Source organism: Vitis riparia, chromosome 18, assembly GCF_004353265.1.
Source record: "Vitis riparia cultivar Riparia Gloire de Montpellier isolate 1030 chromosome 18, EGFV_Vit.rip_1.0, whole genome shotgun sequence".
Lineage (NCBI taxonomy): Eukaryota > Viridiplantae > Streptophyta > Magnoliopsida > Vitales > Vitaceae > Vitis > Vitis riparia.
In genome coordinates, this window is record NC_048448.1 from 35,121,825 (window position 1) to 35,141,152 (window position 19,328).

Genomic DNA, 19,328 nt, shown 5'->3' on the forward strand with positions numbered 1-19,328 from the left:
TTCTATGGGTTTCAAAATAATTAAGTTTGATTTCTTATGTTATATTTGTTTTACTGCTCCATTCAGTTAATAATATGTGCGGAAGGATATGACTTCAAGGGAAATGAGTCAACACACAATAATGGACTATGAGATATTAAACAATGACCTAAGGATATGACTTTAAGAGAAATGGCATGGGTAGAATCTTAGAGTATCTCAAGGAAACAATAGTGAGAGATATACGTGGGAATGCTTATTAATATATTTAGTTAGTATATTAGAATTATATATTTAATTAATATATCTCTTATTTATTTAGTTACTATATTATCATTATTTTATTTCTTTTTTGAAGTAAGGGTAAATTAGTCTTATTTAAATTCTAATAGTATTATACCTATTTTCAAGATAATTCATAATAAGAAATCTTAAATTTTCTTTTCTCTCTTTTTCTCTTTGAATCTTTTTTTGGATTTCAATCGCATTCATCTATATACAAGCTTTGAGAGTGAACAGGTTTTATACACTTTCATAGATGTGGCACTGAAACCTTGTCTAATCGTCTCAAACTCAATATACTTGTTAGAAAAGGTAGAATGCTTTCATTTATTTCTAATAATTTTCTCCCCTTTTTTTAAAGGAAGCTTTTAATTTGAAAAGCTTTCAAAAATTAAATTTGATTAAATCTTTGAAACTCGATTAGATTATTTTAGTTTGAGTGTTTGATCTAGTCTGTGTATCTTTAATTAATTAAGAGTACTACAAAATTTTAATATTTTTGTTGTTAGTAATTTTTGTTTTATAAATTAAAGATTAATGTAATTGGTGACCAAGAGTAGTGAAAGACAATTTATTTTTTAAAAAAATTCTCAATCAATCATCTCTTTTTAAACAGTGGTATTAGAACCATGAGAAAAAGATAACAAGTGATTGGGGAAAAATGTCAGGACATGTCATTTTTGGAAAAGGGATAGAGGTGGATAAAGCCAACGTAGAAAATGAAATCATTAATTTCATTGCCAACGAAGCCTAGGCCACCTCATTACGTACACTTAAGACTTTTTGACCTTTCAAAGCCATTTTAGTTTGTTTGTTGTGTTGTCTTCTTCCAGGAAAAGTGTGGAGAATGTTATTTGAAAGTACCATGCATATACTCCCTTTGCTATTTATTTATAGCAATTTTAGTGCATTCAAATGCCTTAATGAACTAAACTATTGTAATTTTAGTAAATAATATGTACAAAATGATAAGAGACTCAAAATTTTAAAAAATTAAATAATTAAAAAATGGAAAATGAAAGAAAAAGCTCCTAAGAATAATGGCTCATTTGGACTTTTGCGTGAATTTATCCAAGAGACTCTAGAAAATCCTATCATTTTCCCGTCATCAATACCTTTCATACATTGTGCCCCAAAATTCAACCAAATTTCACTTTCTTTTCAACAACATACAGCTGCTGAAGGCCATTGCTGCCCTGTAAATACTTTGGAGCCTCCCAAGTTATTGCACTCATACTTACAATTTCAGCATTCAAAGTATAGTGTTCTTGTTCTACTATTCCAAGAAATTAACATGTCTAGTCAAGTCTTAGCATGCCCTCTAGGCCAATTTTCTAAACTGAAAATCAGCCAGTAGCCAATTTTCACCCTAACATTTGGGGTGACCAGTTCATGTCCTACACTCCAGAAGACGAGGTAATTGAATGAAAATATGTGTTAATCTTATATGGCTTATAAATACCTATTCAAAAGTTTTTTGTCTTAATGTGTTGGTTAGTAAAATTACTTGGTTGTCACAGGTAACACGGGCCTGCAAAGAGAAGCAGGTTGAAGATCTAAAAGAGGAAATTCGAAGGAAGCTAATGAATGCAGCTGGTAACACTTCCCAACAACTGAAATTCATGGATGCAGTGCAACGTCTTGGGGTGGCATACCACTTTGAAAGAGAGATAGAAGAAGTGCTACAACATATTTATGATAGCTATCTTGATGGTGATGATATTGAAGGTGACCTCTTTAATGTTGCTCTTAAATTTTGGTTACTAAAACAAGATGGGTACAATATTTCATGTGGTAAGAGACCAAGGAACTATCATGTCTAAGTTAAAGTGTATCCTTCTCATAATTCCAATCTTATGTTCAAATTCTGATATTTATGTAGGTACATTCAACAAGTTCAAGGATGAAAAGGGTAACTTCAAGAAAGCTTTGATCAGCGATGTACTAGAAATGCTAGGCTTGTATGAGGCTGCACATATCAGAGTTCATGGAGAAAAACATACTGGATGAAGCACTTGCTTTCACCACCACCCATCTAAGGTCCATGGTAGAACATTTAGAATATCTTCTTGCAGAACAAGTTGCTCATGCCTCGAAGCAGCCCATTAGAAAAGGTTTAGAGAGGCTAGAGGCAAGGTTATATATCTATCTACCAGGATGAAACTTTGCATGACAGAACTCAACTAAAGCTAGCCAAGTTAGATTTCAATCAAGGTGGTATATACAAGGAGGAGCTATGCAATATTGCTAGTTTTGCTTTCAAATCACTAACAGATATACCTAGTCACCTTCTCATTTTGACCTGAACTAATTGTTTTAATGAATTTTAGGTGGTGGAAAGAATTAGACTTCGCCACAAAGCTACCTTTTGCCTGAGATAGATTGGTGGAAGGCTACTTCTGGGTACTTGGGGTGTGTTTTGAGCCTCAATATGTCTGGGCTAGACAAATTCTAACCGAAATAATTGCCATGACATCCATTGTAGATGATATATATGACACATTTGCAAGGCCATTGAGAGGTTTGATACATGCAAATTAAATTATAAACCTTCATCATTTGTACTGTATGTGATACTTAAATAGGCCTGGTTTAATTTTCATGTGGGATGTTAAAAGCATAGATCACCTTCCAAAATACGTGAAACTCTGCTATGTGGAACTGTTACATGTGTACAAAGAAATTGAGGAAGAGATGGATAAAGAAGGAAACCAATATCAGGTTCAATATGTGATAGAAGCAGTAAGGCATTTTGCATTTGACTTTGTTTTGTATAGTAACATAGGGTTATATATGTAACTTGATTGAATGTTTGACAGATGAAAAACCAAGTTAGAGCTTATTTTTATGAGGGTAAATGCTTCCATGAGGGACACAAACCAACAATAGAAGAGTATATGAGTATGGGAGAAATCTTAACAAAGGAGGCCTTTGATTGGGTGATCAGTGACCCCAAGATTATCCTTTGATTGGCTCATGGATGACATCAATTCACATAAGGTATTGTGAATCTAGTTCCTGTTAAGCTATAATTTAACCTTGACCTAAAAGGCCAATCAAACGTACATAGGTTTTAGGAGTAACATTTCTCAATCAAACAATATGTTCCTCTTGCGTATAATTCTTGAAGTCGAAGGCAGGTTTGATTGATTTTCATTTTTAGTTTGAGTGTTTGATCTAGTTTGTGTATCTTTAATACATGTTTAAAACACATGGATCAAGTTTGAAACTTTTCTGTTATTCAAAAATCACGTGATGGAGAAAATTCCTGGAAGTTACTAGGAAAAAGATATTTTGCTCCTAAATTTCGGTTACCAAGACAAGATGGCCGGGTACAATGTTTCATTAAACTATGCAGAGTTCAATTTTCTGTGAAAAAAAATAAAATTATGGAGAATCAATTTAATCAACTCATCATTTTCCAAGCAAGGATTAAGATATTGAAAAGCTTACCTTATCTACAAATTGGCATGTCAAAGAGCAGAATTATTTTTTTTGGTGCCTAGTTTCCTTTCTTTTTGTGTTCTCTGTAATGACATGTTAATAGTTAGTTTGATTGGGATTTCATTTGTAGGAAGTATTTGCTCTTCAAGCCCTTGGTGATTTAAATCAATTTTTTTGCATTGTAATTGATAGATTAATAACACTATCTTGAGGAAATGAACTTTCAATTGGAGTTTTATTTCCATCATATAGCCATGTGCCTTGATCCCATACTCGCACTCTCATAACGATCCTTAACGAACCTAGCATTTAGAGTTTCAATAATCTTGGTATTGTATAATGGGCATAATATCTGTAACCTTTCTAAATATCCTACAAATTAACAGCTCACTATTCTCGAATCTAATATTCATGCATGTGGGTTATATAATTTGGTGTTGCACATTCCTAACATGTAGATGATTTAGACTTGGTTTTCTACTTGCTCATAACTCAAAAGGAGTCTTTGAGATTGTCTTACAAGGCACTTGGTTTAGGATATGTGAACACTTCTTAATGCTTCAATCCATAATAATCCTAGTAAGGTTGCATTATACAACATTGGCCTTACCATAAATAAGAGTGATTTCTTTTTCCAACTACATCATTTTCCTAAGGAGTACTCGACATGTTATATTGAGCGACCATACTATACTCTTGATAATATAAGGAAAATGATTCTAGAATATTATGTTTTGTTTGATTGTATCTTTTGTAGTATTGACCACCACAATCAAATTGTATCATTGTAATTGTCTTCAGAGCTAACTCATTTGAAAATTTTAAACATATCTAATGCCTCTATCTTTTTACTGATAAAACACACATAATAAAAAGAGAAATGCCATCAATAAAGGTTACAAAATATCTCTTCCCACTTAAGGTTAAAATGGGAAAGGGGTTACATATATTTGTATGAATGATTTCTAGAAGCTCTTAACTCCTAGTAGTACCTTTATTTCTAGATTTTATTAACTTCCTTGCAAACACCATGATCTCAAAAAGTCTAAAGTGGTAGAACTTCTTCTCTAACTAACCTCTCTTGTCTTTCTTTAGAGGTGTGGCCTAAATGTCTATGGCACAATATGATAGAATTATTGTTAAGATATAGTATTCGCATTCACAGACTAGGTAAAATTTGGATAAGGAATTAAAAGACAAAGATTATCCACTAATGAACTAGAACCAATAAGATAAGTGCTATAAAATAAATTTGAAGAGAAAGCAATTGTGGAAGTGCCTAATTAGTTGCAAACAATGTTGGAAGAATTTCAAGAGTTCAATGCCAGTGATATACTTGATGGTTTGCCTCTAAGATGTGACATCCAACATCAAATTGGTTTAGTCCATAGAGTAAACTTGCCTAACTTATTGCATTACAGAATGAGCCCAAAAGAAGGTGGGTAATTGTAAAAGAAGGTGGAGGAGTTGTTACAAAAATGATTTATGTGCAATCCCAAACTCGCTTACCACAAACAAAGATGGTAGTTGGCATATGTGCATAGATAATTGTGCTATAGATAAGATCACTGTAAATTGTCGATTTTCAATTCTGCACCTAGATGACATCTTGGATTAGTTGGAAGGTTCAAAATTGTTTTCAGAAATAGATTTGTGAAGTGGTTATCACCAAATTCGTATAAGACTGGGGATGAATGGAAAACAACCTTCAAAAATTAAAGGGAGATTGAATGAATGGATGGGGTCATGCCTTTTAGATTATCAAATAGGCCAAGTACTTTTATGCGGCTCATGAATCAAGTGTTAAGACCTTTTGTTGGGAAATTTGTTGCTGTGTATATTGACTATATTTTGATTTATAACCAGAATGAGTAAGAACACTTTCAACCTTTGAGGGAAGTTCTAATAGTGTTGCAGGAAAATAAATTATATATTAATTTGAAGAAGTGTAGTTTTATGACCAACAATTTGTTATTTCTTGAATATATGAACAGTTCAGAATGAGTTCATGTTGACAATGATGAAGTTCAAGCTCCACAAGAGTAGCCTACACCAAAAACTATGATAGAAGTACGCCACTTTCATGGTTTGGCGACCTTTTATTGAAGATTTATAAAAAAATTTAGTACCATAACGACACTAATAATAGAGCAGTTAAAAGTTTAGAGATATCTTTTACATTTTCTCTCTCTAAAGTAATATCTTACTAGAGGTATTCATTAAACTAGACTACAATATTATGCACTAAAAGCTTTAGATTTTGAATGTATTTAAGTGAATAATAATAATAATAACAACCAAATGAAGTAGAAAAAGTATGAAAAAAATAAAATAGTAAAAATGGTGGCGAAGACAAAAATGAAATGCAACCATTTCGACATTTTTTAATTTATTGATCAAATAGTAAAATATATAGTAATTTTCCTCTATTCATGGGTTTTTACAACCATAGATAAAAATATTGGTTTCGACAAATATATTGATAACTCGGTTTTATGAATATATTGAGATATATTAGGAAATATCGGTGGATATTTTGACATAAAATATTAGTATGATAAAAATTGATCAAAATTCTTGAAAATATTAAGAAAAACTCTTAGAAATGATATGAGAAGTATAATAGATATTTTGAAGTTGTTTTGTTGAATAAATTGATATATGTATGATATAATTTATAATTTTTAGCAATAATATTTAGAATTTGAAAGCACATTTTATATGCATCTATCTAATTTTGATATATTCAATGATAGAGAAGAAATGATGATACATATGTGTGTTCTTTATTTTAAAAGATTGATAATTTTATTTATAAATTTGTCTAGTTATTATACAAAAGACACGAAACTTAAAATTAATTTATTTACAATAATTTTATTTTAATTAATTTATATATACAAAAACATATATTAATTTATCCACATATAATTTATAATATTTATTTGTAAGTTATATATAAATATATTCTATGACATATTGACAATATAAATATATAATATTTATTTAAAAACAGAAGGTCATTTCAATGTGTCCTTCTCAAGCATTAACTACAATCCCACATCGACTGCACATAACACCCAAAATTAGAGGAAAAATGAATTTACATAGGAAATATACCCAGGTTTGTAATTAGAGAAACAAAAAATAAAGCAAAGGCAAAGAGAAGAATTATTACTGGTTATCCACATGGTATCCGGTTAGCGTAGCTGCTTTCTTCAAGGCAATCCTCCACTTCTCTATTAGCTCCTTCTTCTCTTGATCTGCATCTTTCTCATGGTTGAAAAATGCGTCTTCAAAACTTCCCGATTGGTGTCCTACATCTGAAGGCTTGACATGGTAGAACACCGGTATAACCTTATTCTCCTCAAGCTTTGTATACTCGATGATCTTTGCGACTTCATTTAAACACCAGTTGGAGGTAGCATAGTTTTCTGAGAAAATAATAATAAAAATCTTCGATCCTTGGATAGCTCTGGACAGACCCGATTTGATGTCCTCTCCTCTCCTAATTCATTGAATTGCATGTGATATTTCATTTTTCTCTTTTATTTTTATGATTTCCCATTTCTACACTTTTGTCTAATTTTCTTCAATTTTTTTTTTTTAATTAAGTAACAATGGGTTGACTTGACATCTATTCCAAAGTGTCTTCCTTGTTATCAAATTATCTATTCCAAAGTGACTTGACTTTTATATTTTACTTGTTATTATACATGCAAATGCAATTTTTTTATTTTTTTATTTTTTATTTATTTGGTACATCTTTTTTCTCATTTTTGTTTGTTACCATTTGATATTTTTTCAAAGACAAATAATATCTTTAGGAGTTTTATTTTAGTTTTTTCAAATCAACACTTGTTGAATCCAAGTCATTAAAGTGCAAAAATATCCAATCAAAGTTCTTCAATTATAATTATTTTTATTAATAAAAAATATAAGATAAATAGAAATTCTACTAACGTCATAACTATGGAAAAAGAAAATGATTTTTCACAAAATTTCGCTAAGCTTTTACTAAACCAAATTCATATGCATTTTGTAGATAATGGTTAAAGCTTTTAGTTTCTTTAGGAACTACAATCAAATGCCATGTTCCCTATGTGGCATGGTTAAATCTAAGTCTCCCAGTGAACAACGTTGAAAGTTTTATGATAGTATCAGAAATACAATATACACAAATTGTCAGCAACCAAAAATAAGGAATATCTATCTCAATTCCATTTCTATGTTTTGAATTCCTTATCTGTTTCTCTCAACAATGGTTAAAACAGAAAAACCCTGAAATATTCACGGAAAGCTCTTTAGAATTTTCCATATTCTCCAGGATTTCTGGAAAGCTATTTAGTTGTGAACAACCAGAGCAAGAGAGAAATATGAGGGCTTTCAAATGACAAATGGTTTCTGGAAAGCTCATAAGGTTGTTGCAATATGCCAGATTCAAATGTCCCTTGGCCTCTCCTTTGTTCGAGTCAAGAAGGCCCGTCACCAATTGGAGGGACGGGATATGGGCGAACATGTTGAAGATGTCCTTTTTACTCTTTTTGATGGTGTATACGAAGAGGACCTCTAGCAGGAAGAGGTCTAAATGGAAGAACATGTTCAGGATGTTGCACTCCATTAACACCCGGACGATATTAGGATGGATATGGGCTGGAGGGATCTGGGTATAGTGCAAGAACTGCTTGAAAAGGGACGGAAGAGGAAACGGAGCCCCGCGTTGAATTGCTCCTTGCTAAAGAAAATGGCGTTGTGTGCAGTCTTCTTTGTGGACGTTGGATCTCCCTCCACTAACTGAATAGAGACGCCATTTGGGATGAAGAAGCGTTCGAGGAATTCTTGCTCATTGAGAAGCTTAGTGGGCTTCCCCGGATTAGGGCGTCCGGAACTCATGACTGTCCGATCGCCCTTCCCACCTTACCTAATCACACTGGATGAGGTAGTGTCCTTTTTTGCAAGCATATTGGAGCGGTGGGCCGAGCCGAACCTGCATGGCTCAGTGCTGATAGTTAGAAAGCAGCCACCCGACCCTACTATCTAGCATGCCTGATCTAGTGGCCACCCAAATCGGGAAACCCAATTCCACTCATCGATTCCTAACCCTAGCCAAGGACTGACTTGCTGCAACCTTCAGACACACAAAAGGAAGACAAATACCCAATAGACTCAACAAAGCCTCAAAACGCAAAAATAACCAAACTTAACCCTAACAAGGGTTATCAGGGCATGTCACCAGTAGAGTATGACGGCCCGAAGCAGTCACGTACCCTCTTCTACAAAGTCTGGCAAAGTCATTTCTTGACCCACAGAAACTCCCAAGCATCACCGCAATCCCCAATCACAAACATGCACTCCAATCAAGGAAAAACGGTAAATAGACAACATAGAGAAGAAATGGGAACATACTTGGAGAGTGCTTACGGCAAGGAAAAGAACTGAACCGTGGTCGCCTGAGTAAACCAGTCGAGAAATCGCCAAGGAAAGTGTCGTTGTGCGAAGCCCAAGATCACTACCTGGGTATTATTAGAACAAAGCAAAGGGGAGGCGAAAAGTGAAATCGAAGGGAAAAGTGCTGTCGGGGGGGGGGGGGGGAGGTGGGGATTAGCTTCCTATTTATAGGGATGAAATCCCTAGGAACCCCAAATGACAAGGCGCCCAACCGCGCTTCACTCGAGGCGACACGCCGCCTGGTAGCAATTTCAAGAATGGTGTCTCTTCATAAATGCCCTTCCCAGGCGCCATGTGTGGCACGGTCAATAAAAGAATTTGAAAAATCGTTTTAACCCTTCTTTTCTGTCCAGAAAAAACAATCGAGTTAAAAGGGGGCATTGTAAGGACCTCCCCTGGGCGGACAGGTGGTAGATTGCCTTAACCTTGCAAGGCACCCTTCTATTGGACAAATGACATCCCTTCGCCTTTGTCCGGACATGTGCCATCAGCTAGGAACACCCAATCTGACCCCAATAGTCAATGGCCGACTGCCTCATGTCCTCCAAGAATGCATGACGCGTTCCAAACAGGATCCTTGACTGGCTTCCGCGGACAATCATTCTTCTCCCCACCAAAAGCATGCTCGATGGGACATCCCCATGTCCTTTCAGGTAACCTGCTATGCTCTGCACTGCGCCACCTGTAGAATGAGGTGATAAGAAAGACACCAGGTCACCTCACCAGCGATCCCTATCAGACGCCTAAAGGATAATGATTGATCTGTCACCCTCTGTGTAGCCATCATGATTGTGAAAGTCAAAGGACCTTCCCAGCATAGATGTGACAAGGCTCCAAACACTATAAAAGCCTTCCTATGGCTCAAAAAGAAAAAGAAGGGGAGGAGGGGGGAGGGGGAGGGGGAGGTGGTAAGACAGTCCACTTCTTGAGTTCCCAAGAAGGGGTATTCTCTCTAATTGTCAATCTAACTAGAGCTTTGGAGGGTGTGTCTTTTGCAGGAGAGGAGAAGGAAGTCTCACTCTCAATTGATTGGGCGACGACATCAAGGAGACATGTTACTTCCAATTATCCGACATCAACATGCCTCACTTTTCTACGTTAATTATAAGAATAATTTCCTCAGATTTCTATAAAATAGAATGGAAAGCCCAAGTGGAAGCACAAACAAAAGGAGATAGGAAAACCAAATAGTAAGGAAGAAGTCTAGTGTTATAATTGTTATTTTATTGTCTCTTGTCCTTTCTCTCTGCAAGAATAAATTATTTTATTTTCATTGCCTACCAGTTTTTAGCTTTTATGATACATCAAATTTCTTACACTAAATCAAATCAAATCAAACTAGATATGTTATGGTTGAGATTTATTTTTGCTCAAAACACCATTCTCCCATGGTCAAAACACCATTCTGGTGATCGTTGATCGTCTCAGCAAATACACACATTTTCTGCCCTTATCTTATCCATTTACAACAAATGTGGTGGCAAAAAAATTTGTTGAGGGCATTGTGAAACTACATGGAATGTCGCGGTCTATTGTTAGTGATAGGGACCCCATTTTCATCAGTAAGTTCTGGTAGGAATTTTTTAAAATGTTGTGTGCACAACTCAAGATGAGTTCTGCCTACCATCCTCAAATGGATGCCCAATCTGAAGTTGTCAACCGTTGTGTGGAACAATATCTGCGTTGTTTCATCTATCAACAACCACGCCAATGGAGTACATTTCTTCCTTGGGCTGAGTTGTGGTATAATACTGCTTATCACTCTTCTACAGGTATGACCCCATTCCAGGCTCTTTATGGGCGACCTTCCCTTGTTATTCCATTGTATTCGATGGGGTCTTCGCCCGTTGATGAAGTTGATCATAGACTTACAACTTGAGATGCATTGTTGAAACATCTCAAGGAAAACTTAGCGATAACAAGGAATCGAATGAAGCAAATAACATATCGTGGTTGACGGGATGTTACATTTCAAGAAGGCGATCTTGTTTTCCTCAAACTACAGCCTTATCGCCAACAATCCGCTTTCAACGCGCTCATCAGAACCTTGAAAGCAAATACTATAGACCATATCTAATCGAGGAGAGAGTGGGAGTCGTCGCATAAAAACTGAAGCTATCCGACAGTGTGCACTTGCACCCTATTTTTCATGTATCGCTGCTAAGGAAGAAGCTTGGAGATGGTTCCGTGATCAGTTCAGAACTTCTGCCATTTTCAGATGAGGGTACACTTGTGATTGAGCCCAAAGCCATACTAGACACTCGCTGGGTGAAACGCGGGGCTAAGTTTAGTGAAGAAAGTTTAGTCAAGTGGTGTATCCTGGCTACAAAGGATGCTACGTGGGAGAGTACCGAAGAGCTTCTGCAGCGGTTTCCAAATTGGGACCCTGAGGACAAGCATCCACTTGGAGGGGGGAGTAATGATAAGACTTTGAATGGGCTACGACATTCGCAATGTGCCATCAAAAGAAATCCAAAATATCATGCGTGAAGACATGTACGCATTCAAGTGGTTGTGGGATCATTTCGTAGTCAAGCTGCTATTCTCTTCTGGCCAAGGAATTATGAGGAATTAACAACCATGTGCTAGAACGAGTCATAAGTAGTGGTAGAAGAACAAAAGCTATTGCATTGATTTTTGCTTTCGCTATTGTTATTTTTTTATTATTTGAAGTTATTTTATTATGGTGTTAAAGACCTTTAGTTTGGATATGACAAATTTTTAACCCAATTTCTTTGTGTGGTCTATTCTCACCCAAAGAGAATACTTGTAATCAATTGTTGTAGTACACGATTCTTTGACTGGGTCCTATCATCTTGTTTGGATTTAAAGAAAGACAAATCTCCCATTTTTCTTCTTTCTTTTTTATCTATTCACCTCAAAGGGAGTGAATAGATAGTCTTCTTGAATTTAGCTCAATGTATGCCAATCTTTTAGTTTCTATATATTCTTTTATTAGGATATAAAGAATAAATAAAAACAAAAAATCACTTAAAAATACAAGCCATTACATAGAAAATACTCACAAAGCCTCCCAAAGACTTTGATATAAGAACTACAAGGTCAAATACCATAAATTTAAAATCCACTAAATTTGAAGGATAAGTACATAAAGTTATCTAATGATTGTACCTAATTTCATGTCCACGATGCAAACATATCATTCTCCTTGCAAACATATCATTCTCCTTACTGGACTCCTCGACACCTTGAGAGGATGTGATCTTCTATCTCAAACTCAACAAACAAATTTAAAATGTTTTGAAACATTTTTTTATTAAACACAAAGAATAATGACTTTAAGCTTAGGGGGTGATCTTTGAAAACTCTCAAATGATATTTTACCAAAAAAAAAAAAAAAAAAAGAGTTAGGAAGGAAAGATTTTCCTTTTTAAACTTAAAAAAAAAAATTTAAACTAAAAGATATTTGAAAGTTTTTCTATTTTAAATTCTAAATTTAAATTCATTTTCAAATTTTATTTTCAATTTCCATATAAATACTTATCCCTTTTTCTCATTATTCTAAATCAATTTAGTTATACTTATCTGTTTAATTTCAAATTAATTATGCAGCAACCTTGAATGTTTAAAGGGAGTATAAATCATTAATATATATATATATATATATATATATATATATAAAACGTCCTAAAAAATTACGAATTTAATTTAACTAGACTAATGCACTAAATCACTAATAATTTTTCTTTAGATAATTTTATAACGAAATAATGATTACACAAATCTTTTACTACTTTCAAATAGAGTTTACAAATCAGCCAAGATCATTCATGTCTCAATTAAATATCCTAATTAATGATTAGTATAAAGTAGTATCAATTAAGGATTCTAATCAAATTCTCAAAAGACAAAGTAGTATTAAAAAAACCCTTCTTGTTGATTCCAATTGAGGAACACCAAGAGGGATGAGTTAACAAAATTCTCAAAAATAAAACAAAAAAAAAGAGCCAAAAAAAAAAAAAAAACTGAATAGTAATTTTATTTTATTTTATTTCAAATTTTTAGTTAAAAATTTATTGAACTCTAACTAAAACAATGAATTTATAGACTCAATAAATAGAAAAGGAATTCTAATCATAATTGGTAATTTGATTACCATGACAAAATCTAAAGATGAAAGGAAAGTGTCGTAGAATTGCTTATTTGACTACTCTGTTTTGTAATAGTTTTTTTAATGGAAAAAAAATCATTTTCTAACATTATAAGTGTGTTTTTCAAATTTCTCTACAATAAAAAAAAAACTTTTATATATACTACTTTATTTTTAATCATTTTTTTATTTATATATTATTTTTTTAAACATTCACAAAAAAAAAAAAAAAAAACAAATGAAAACAAATAACAACAATTAAAAATTTTCCTCAAAAATACCCTATTTTCAAAAATCTATTTTTGGAACAATTAACACATAGACATGTTTTCATTTTCTTTTTTCTTTTTTTTTTTGTTATTGGAAGCAAAAAATAATTTTTGAAAAAGTGAACCAAATCTTAATTTCTTTAGAAATAGCAACCACTCAAAAAGTACTCAAACATTTTGCATTTCATATAAAAAAATATAATAAATTATTAAAATAAGGATCAGGGAATGCGACAACAACGATGAGAAGAGTCAATACAATGTACGTGAAAAAAAAGGAAATTTAAACAAGTCAAACTAAAACTTTAAACCCCAAAACAACTCCAACATATCCACACTCAGTAATACCAAGTAGGGCCATTTGCAAAACACTCGACCCTTTTTTTCATATTAACATCCAAAACCCACAACATCACCCCACATACCAAGTAGGGCCGTTATTCAATGGTGATGGTGCCCACTCGGATTTTCTAGTGATTTTGGTGTATGAATTCGACCATGGATGGTCCAACACGAGTGTACTTCCTTCCAAACTTTGTTGTCTCTTTATAAAATAGACTTGCTCATTTATGATTGAGATTTAGTTTTGCTCAATTCAATGCATCCTCCAATTTTCTTAACTATTAAAATAATTAAATTATAAAATAAGTAAGCCTTATGGTATAATAAGTCTGACTTAAAAGATGTTTAATAAATAAATATAATGATTTAATAAAACTTAAATGATTATTTTGGATTCGTTGATTGTTTAGAACTCTTATAGTTTTATTGGAATTTACTAAATAATGTCACACCACTCCGATTTAAGGGATGGAGTTTTTAGAAATTAATGTAAGGTTGGGTCTAGAAATTGACAGAAAGAAGAGATGTAAGTTGCCATAGGGGAATTTAAAATTATTGATAGGTGAAGAATCAATTATTATGATAAGGCGGAGGAATGATTTTCCTATGATAAAGTGATTGGCTGGTGATATATATCTCCTATAAGGAATTTGTGGTTTAATTGAATCACATCATGTAACTTTCAATGTTTTTTTTTTCATTTTCAATGTTTGAAAGGACATTTGACATATCAAGCATCATTTGGACCTAATTTTTATATAAATGAAATATTATGTGGTTTTATATAAATGAAATATTGGCATTGAAAATTTGCCAAAAATTTAAGAGTTATCCTAACTCAAATCACATTTTAATTAAAAAATATATATTTCTATTATTATTAATTATTGTTAATTAAGAATCAAAATAATTAATAATATGACTCTTACAATAGGTGTGATTGAAATACAAATTATTTGCAATTTTCTTTTCATCTAGACACTAATTTTTGTGTTGTATATAAAAGAACTTACTTCCCTAGTTATTTCCAAATTCTTTTATTACCATGATATTAATTTTATTGTACAATGAAAGATTAAGGGAAAACTAGGTTATGACTCACTAATTTTTAAAAAAAATTCAAAATTTTATAAATTAGTTTTATCTTCATCCATTTAAATATATTTTAAAACACATACATTTCTTATAAGTAAAATAATTATTTCCTAAAATAACCATTTTATCTATTACATTAATAATATCAATAAACAAATAAACATATAGATGTTTAATTGTAAAGAACCAATCTCCTTTTTAGTTATGGTGCTGTGAGACGAATTTATGACTTTCTTTTTCTCTTTATAAACAAACATTCTTAAGAATATTGAACAACTATAAAATAAGAAATTTTAAAAATTAAAAATACAATTAAAACTAAAATACTTAAAAATTAAATACAATTAAAACCAAAATAAATAAATAAATAAAATATTGACTCATATTATATTTTTCTTTCTTGATATCTATATTTTTAATCGGCGTGTGTTTTGAGTGAAATAAAAGTCAATATTTTATTTTTATATTTTTAACTTTTAAGTTCTAAATTTTTTTTTATTTTATTATTGATGTCAACCAACAAAAATTCTATTCAATTTATTAAAAAAGATAGGAAGATGGAATGATTTATATAATATATAATATAAAATTATTATTAATTACAAGATTAGAAGGAATTTTATTTATCATAGAACATTTTTCACAATGATTTGTACCCCATATTATATTATAATTTTTTTTAATATACTTATTTGTAAGATGTTAAACCCATGTTTTTAATTAGTTTCATAAATCAACTTATGCAAATTCTCTTATCATTTGTTTTTTACATTTTTGTAACATAACAAACACACTTGTTTTATAATTGTGTTTTCTTTTCTTCAATATCCATAATCAATTCTTTAATCGTTATAATTCATTTCATTTTTTTCTAGTATATAACCTTAGAGGGTTGTTTTGTATGACTTATCTTCGTATTTTCCTAATAGGTAATTTGACTTTTAACTCAATCTTGGTTTATGAACTTGTCTTTTTTTTTTTTTTTCAAATAAGGAGTTATACAAGGTTTTTCTCTTCTTTTTTTCTTATTTTTTTTCTTTTTTTTAAAAATAAATGATCACTCTAAAAAACCTAAAAAGGGTTTTCAAATAATCATTTTTCCATAATAAATGAGTATCCTCATTGAGTAGGAACATGTGAAAAATGTGCATGAGTCCATAATAATATAAATTATAATTATTCTATAAATATTATATCAACTTTTGGTTAGATTCGAGATGTCACAACCTTGGTAAGAGCCCAACTAAAACTGACTTGGAGTTGAATAATACTTTAACCTAAGCCCAATCAATTTAAGTGTTGGAAATAATTATCCAAATTTTCCTAGTAGATATTCTGTTTGGTATAGATTTTGTAGTCTTACTTGGCTGCTTTGCTTAAGAAGAAAGTTGTTACCTATAAATATTATATATATTTTTTATAAGGATATTTATATATATTCTGTTGTGTAATGGATAAAATATGAACTAATGCCTTGAAGTCAAAATTAATGTACTGCTACCGTGCATTATTGGTCATTTGAAGTTGCATTCACTAAAGTCTTTAAAAGACAACATATGTTTACTAAGCATAATTTGTTTCATTGCAAAGTACATTTGATTTGAAGCCTGTCTTAAATTGTTTTCAGCACCATTAGAATATAATCTTAATTAAACATGTGGCTATTTGTAAAGTAAATTTAATTATTAAAAGACATTTATAATCCTCTAAAAATTATTCTTGAACTTCTTCGACATGTTAACTTGTAAATATGGTAAACTTGTGAACTTGGAAATCGTGATTAATGTTCTCAAAATATTACTGGTATAGGAAATTATGAAAGAATTTCACTCAATGAATTTTTGTTGAAAATTTGATAATCTATCTTGATTAATCATCACATTTTGTTATTTTTTTTCGAATAATCACTAATTTTTTGCAATTTATGATTTTAAATTCTAAATTTAAATTCATTTTCAAATTTTTATTTTCAATTTCCATATAAATACTTATCCCTTTTTCTCATTATTCTAAATATATTTAGTTATACTTATGTGTTTAATTTTAAATTAATTATGCAGCAACCTTGAATGTTTAAAGGGAGTATAAATCATTCATATGTATATATATATATATATATATATATATAACGTCCTAAAAAATTACAAATTTAATTTAACTAGACTAATGTACTAAAGCACTAATAATTTTTCTTTAGATAATTTTATAACGAAATAATGATTACACAAATCTTTTACTACTTTCAAATAGAGTTTACAAATCATCCAAGATCATTTATGTCTCAATCAAATATCCTAATTAATGATTAGTATACATATCTAAAACAATTTTAAAATCAAACCCTATATTGAACCAAATTCTCAAAAGACAAAAAAGCGGTATTAAAAAAAAACCCTTCTTGTTGATACCAATTGAGGAACACCAAGAACAAAATTCTAGAAAAAAAAAAGCAAAAAAAAAAATAAAAATAAAAATTGAATAGTAATTTTATTTATTTATTTATTTTCAAATTTGTAGTTAAAAATTTACTGAACTCTAACTAAAACAATGAATTTATAGACTTAATAAATAGAAAAGGAATTCTAATCATAATTGGTAATTTGATTACCATGACAAAATCTAAAGATGAAAGGAAAGTGTCGTAGAATTGCTTATTTGACTACTCTGTTTTGTAATAGTTTTTTATTGTAAAAAATCATTTTCTAACATTAAAAGTGTGTTTTTCAAATTTCTCTACAATAAAAAAAAACTTTTATATATACTACCTTATTTTTAATCATTTTTTTATTTATATATTATTTTTTAAACATTCACAAAAAAAAAAAACAAATGAAAACAAATAACAACAATTAAAACTCTTCCTCAAAAATACCCTATTTTCAAAAATCTATTTTTGGAACAATTAGCACATAGACATGTTTTTATTTTCAATTTTTATTTTTATTTTTGTTTTTTTTATTGGAAGCAAAAATTAATTTTTGAAAAAGTGAACCAAATCTTAATTTCTTTAGAAATAGCAACCACTCAAATATTTACCCTTTTAACAAATAATAGTAGGAACAAATTTCACCACATATTATGAGCAACCACTCGAAAAACACTCAAATATTTTGCATTTCATATAAAAAAATATAATAAATTATTAAAATAAGAACCGAGGAATGCGACAACAACGATGAGAAGAGTCGATACAATGTATGTGAAAAAAAAAGAAGGAAATTTAAGCCCCAAAACAACTCCAACATATCCACACTCAATAAACAAGTAGGGCCATTTGCAAAACACTTGACCCTTTTTTTCACATTAACATCCAAAACCCACAACATCACCCCACATACCAAGTAGGGCTGCTATTCAATGGTGATGGTGCCCACTCGGATTTTCTAGAGATTTTGGTGAATGAATTTGACCATGGATGGTCCAACACGAGTGTACTTCCTTCCAAACTTTATTGTCTCTTTATAAAATAGGCTTGCTTATTTATGATTGAGATTTAGTTTTGCTCAATTCAATGCATCCTCCATTAATTTTCTTAACTATTAAAATAATTAAATTATAAAATAAGTAAGCCTTATGATATAATAAGTCCGACTTAAAAGATGTTTAATAAATAAATATAATGATTATTTTGGATTTATTGATTGTTTAGAACTCTTATAGTTTTATTGGAATTTACTAAATAATGTCACACCACTCCAATTTAAGGGATGGAATTTTTAGAAATTAATATAAGGTTGGGTCTAGAAATTGACAGAAACAGGAGATGTAAGTTGCCATATTAGGGGAATTTAAAATTATTGATAGGTGAAGAATCAATTATTATCATAAGGCGGCGGAATGATTTTCCTATGATAAAGTGATTGGCTGGTTATATACATCTCCCTTAAGGAATTTGTGGTTTAATTGAATCACATCATGTAACTTTCAATGTTTTTTTTTTTTTTTTACTTTTTCAATGTTTGAAAGGACATTTGACATATCAAGCATCATTTAGACCTAATTTTTATATAAATGAAATATTTTGTGGTTTTATATAAATGAAATATTGGCATTGAAAATTTTCCAAAAATTTAAGAGTTATCCTAACTCAAATCACATTTTAATTAAAAAAAAATTTCTATTATTCTTAATTATTGTTAATTAAGAATCAAAATAATTAATAATATGATTCTTACAATAGGTGTGATTGAAAAACAAATTATTTGCAATTTTCTTTTCATCTGGACACTAATTTTTGTGTTGTATATAAAAGAACTTAGTTCCCTAGTTATATCCAAATTCTTTTATTACCATGATATTAATTTTATTGTACAATGAAAGATTAAGGGAAAACTCGGTTATGACTCACTAATTTGAAA

The 19,328-nt window shown here is 30.9% G+C and overlaps 1 pseudogene; it reads left to right on the plus strand.

Annotated features, from left to right (window-relative positions):
* Positions 1-1,516: 1,516 nt before the first annotated feature.
* Positions 1,517-3,230, plus strand: LOC117905781 (annotated as a pseudogene).
* Positions 3,231-19,328: the final 16,098 nt, after the last annotated feature.